Below are 5,000 nucleotides of genomic sequence, written 5' to 3'. Positions count from 1 at the left end.
ACAACCTAATTGGAATTAAAACAACCACTGCAACGATAGAACAGAATAGGAAAATCAAATGTGGACTATTAAATATTAGATCTCTGTCATCGAAAGCATTATTGGTAAACGAATTGATATCAGATAACCACATTGATTTATTCTGCCTCACCGAAACCTGGCTGGGCCATGACGAATATGTTAGTTTAAACGAAGCCACTCCTCCCAGTCATAATAATACCCAAATTCCACGAGGCTCAGGCCGAGGAGGGGGAGTTGCAGCCATATTTGACTCGAGCCTGTTAATTAATCCTAAACCTAAACTAAATTATAACTCGTTTGAAAGCCTTGTTCTTAATCTTCAACACCCAACATGGAAAACAGTACAGCCAATTATATTCGTTGTTGTTTACCGAGCACCAGGTCCATATTCTGAGTTTTTATCTGAATTCTCAGAGTTTTTATCATGCGTAGTCCTTCAATCAGACAAAGTACTTATTGTAGGTGATTTTAATATCCATGTGGACGTTGACAGCAATAGCCTTAGTACTGCTTTCAACTCACTGTTAGATTCTATTGGTTTCAGTCAGAGTGTGCACGAGGCCACGCACTGTTTTAACCACACCCTCGACCTTGTGCTAGAATATGGCATCAAAATTGACGATTTAATAGTATTTCCGCAGAATCCTTTATTATCAGACCATTTTTTAATAACTTTCGAATTCCTACTACCAGACTATACGAAATTAAATAAAAGTTTCTACACTAGATGCTTATCTGACAGTGCTATAGCTAAATTTAAGGAAGATATTCCAACAGCACTTAACTCAATGTCATGCCTTAATATAACAGAGGACTGTTATGTTAACTCTAGTCCCTCCCAACTTGATAACTTTGTAGACGCTGCTACGGCCTGCCTACGGACTACTTTAGACTCTGTTGCTCCTCTCAAAAAGAAGATGATGAAGGAAAGGAAACTAGCACCTTGGTATAACTCCCAAACTCGTAAATTAAAGCAAATCTCGCGCAAACTTGAAAGTAAATGGCGTTCCACCAAACTGGAAGAATCTCGTGTGGATTGGCAAGACAGTCTAAAAAATTATAGGAGGGCCCTCAGAAATGCCAGATCAGACTACTACTCAACACTAATAGAAGAAAATAAGAACAACCCAAGGTTTCTTTTCAGCACTGTAGCCAGGCTGACAGATAGCCACAGCTCTGTTGAGCCATCTATTCCTATAGCTCTGAGCAGTGATGACTTCATGACCTTTTTTAATGATAAAATTATAACAATTAGAGAAAAAAATCATCACCTTCCGCCCACAGCTTCTAACGGCTCACCATTGGGCGCAGGAGGGCTGGAGAGAACGATAAGACCTGATACTTATTTAGACGGCTTTTATCCTTTAGACCTCCAACAATTAATGTTAAAGGTCTCTTCAGCTAAGCCATCTACCTGTCTCTTGGACCCCATCCCAACGAGGCTACTTAAAGAAGCACTACCCGTGGTCAATACCACATTACTAGATACGATCAATATGTCCTTATTAACGGGTCACGTACCGCAGTCTTTTACAGTAGCTGTGATAAAACCTATTCTGAAAAAACCCACCCTCGACCCTGAGGTCTTAGCCAACTATAGACCTATATCTAACCTCCCGTTTCTCTCCAAAATCCTTGAGAAGGTAGTCGCTAATCAATTGTGTGACTTTCTGCATAGAAATAGTCTATTTGAGGACTTTCAGTCAGGATTTAGAAAGCATCATAGCACAGAGACGGCACTGGTGAAAATCACTAACAACCTTCTAACTGCTGCTGACAAAGGACTTGTCTCCGTACTTGTCTTATTAGATCTTAGTGCTGCATTCGACACTATTGACCATACCATCCTCTTACAGAGACTGGAACATTTAGTTGGCATTAAAGGAATCGCACTAAACTGGTTTAAGTCCTATTTTTCTGAGCGATCCCAATTTGTTAATATTAACGATAAACCATCCAAATATGCTAAAGTTAGCCATGGCGTTCCTCAAGGCTCAGTGCTTGGACCAATTCTATTCTCCTTATATATGCTTCCTCTAGGCAATATTATTAGGAAACACTCAATTAACTTTCACTGTTACGCAGACGACACCCAATTATATCTGTCAATCAAGCCAGACGAAAGCGGTCAGTTAGCTAAACCTCAAGCGTGCATTAAAGATATAAAATCCTGGATGACCCACAATTTTCTGATGTTAAACTCAAACAAAACGGAAGTTATTGTGCTGGGACCCAAGCACCACCGAACTTCATTATCTAAAGATATAGCTACCCTAGATGGTATTGCCCTGGCCTCCAGCACTACTGTCAGAAATCTAGGAATCATTTTTGACCAGGATCTATCCTTTAACGCCCACTTAAAACAAACCTCAAGAACATCCTTTTTCCATCTTCGTAACATTGCCAAAATCAGGAACATCCTCTCGCAAAACGATGCTGAAAAACTAGTCCATGCATTCGTTACTTCCCGGCTGGACTACTGTAATTCTTTACTGTCAGGATGCTCAAATAAGTCCCTCAAGACCCTCCAGCTGGTCCAGAATGCTGCAGCGCGTGTTCTGACAAGAACTAACAAAAGAGATCATATTTCTCCTGTATTAGCTTCTCTGCATTGGATCCTGTAAAATCCAGGATTGAATTTAAAATCCTTCTCCTGACCTACAAAGCACTAAATGGTCAAGCACCATCATACATAGAAGAGCTCTTAGTACCTTATTGTCCCACTAGAGCACTGCGCTCCCAGAACTCAGAGTTACTTGTGGTTCCTAGAGTCTCTAAAAGTAGAATGGGAGCCAGAGCCTTCAGCTACCAGGCTCCTCTCCTGTGGAACCAGCTCCCAACTTGGGTTCGGGGGGCTGACACCGTCGCCACATTTAAGAATAAACTGAAAACCATCATCTTTGATAAAGCTTATAGTTAGGGAGTGAGGAGTTGCAGCATAGTAGAGTAGAGTAGAGGCAGGAAGTACAAGCCCGTTCCGGCAGGGGAGAGTACGAGCCCGGTCCAGGGCCCCTCTCTTTAGCCTGCCTCTCTTAGTTATGCTATTATAACTCTAGACTGCTGTGGGAAGCTCCTTCCAAGGACACAATGAGCCGCTCCCTCTTCTCTCTTTTCACTTGTCTCCTTTTGTGTGCATCTTAGTCCCAGAAATGCCTGTTACTAACCTAGCTCTGGGGAGTTTTCTCCCCGGAGTCCCTTTGCTTCTTCTTCACCCAGAACATCGCCTTGGAATTGGGTGGCACCTACACCGGGGTCCTGGGTGCAGCTGACGCTATGGACTTACTACACCCTGCTACGCTCTGCGATTCCCCGCAGTGTCCGACTGCGTCCTGCCGCGTCCAACCGCGTCCACCCAGGATGCTGTGCCACACTACACCCCGTAACGCCCTGCTGTGCCCTACTATGACATGAACTACTATGACTACCATTGTGATCACTGTTCCACTATCTTTATTATGACTATTATTGCCACCATTCACCACTCCCCCAACTGGTGCCGTCAGACACCGCCTACCAAGAGTCTGGGTCTGTCCCAGGTTTCTTCATAACAAAAAAGGGAGTTTTTCCTCGCCACTGTCGCTATAGCTACTGCTAATGCTTGCTCTTGAGGCAACCACTGTAATAGTTGGGGCTTCGTAAACTACAGAGTTTGGTCTAGACCTACTCTATCTGTAAAGTGTCTCGAGATAACTCTTGTTATGATTTGATACTATAAATAAAATTGAATTGAATTGAATTATTATATTATATATTATATATATCACACACATATATATATATATATATATATATATATATATATATATATATATATATATATATACACATATACATATATATATATATATATATATATATATATATATATATATATATATATACACACATATACATATATATATATATATATATATATATATATATATATACACATATACATATATATATATATATACACACATATACATATATATATATATATACACACATATACATATATATATATATATATATATATATATATATATACATATATATATATATATATATATATATACATATATATATATATATACACACATATACATATATACATATATATACATATATATATATATATATATATACACATATATATATATATATATATATATATATATATATATATATATATATATATATACACATATATATATATATATATATATACACATATACATATATACATATATATACATATATATATATATATATATATATATATATACACATATACATATATACATATATATATATACACATATACATATATACATATATATATATATATATATATATATATATATATATATATATATATATATATAATATTATATATATTCTTTGGTTGGGGGAGAGATCCTAAAGAGAAATGTTTTGGTGTTGAGAGAAAAGACTCACGTGCTGCTCTAATTTAAATGTATTAAGCTTAAGACATACTTTAGGTACTTAGTTTCTAAGTTATTATTGTAAACATAAAACGGTGTGCAGCTCTGTTATCTGAGCAATCAGCGGGACTCTGTTTCTCATCCTCCGTCTGAGCTCGGCTGCAGGAAACTAAAGAACTTCTGCTGAGGTGAAAAAAGATGAAACCAGACGGCAATATCTATTTCAGCTGGTTTTTATTGTCTTTAACAAATGTTTATAACAGTTTATAACTGCTCTCTGTCAGGGTTTATGTTAAGCATTTACCTTGAATTAAATTATCTGGAACAAACTGACTGCTTTTAAATCATCACTGAAGCCTTTCTGATGCTGCCTTTCCTTAAATAACTGTTCATTTCTTACACTCCACCTCCTGTATGATATACCTGTCTTATTCCACGTCTGTTTTCATATTTCTAACTGTTGGTAACTGCTCTTTAATGCGTTATGTAAAGCATTTTGAGTTGCCTGGTTGCTGACAGAGCACCAGCAGGTAAAGATAGTTTCCTGTTCAG

The 5,000-nt window shown here is 37.6% G+C and overlaps 1 protein-coding gene across 3 annotated transcripts in view; it reads right to left on the bottom strand.

Annotated features, from left to right (window-relative positions):
- Positions 1-5,000, bottom strand: part of LOC116059902 (PHD finger protein 20-like) — a 40,311-nt gene that overhangs the window by 2,672 nt on the left and 32,639 nt on the right. The gene's annotated exons all lie outside the window — the stretch shown is intronic.

Source organism: Sander lucioperca, chromosome 12 (genome assembly GCF_008315115.2).
Source record: "Sander lucioperca isolate FBNREF2018 chromosome 12, SLUC_FBN_1.2, whole genome shotgun sequence".
Taxonomy (NCBI): Eukaryota; Metazoa; Chordata; class Actinopteri; order Perciformes; family Percidae; genus Sander; species Sander lucioperca.
The sequence above is the reverse complement of the archived record's forward strand: the minus strand, read 5'-3'. Positions and strand labels throughout refer to the sequence as shown.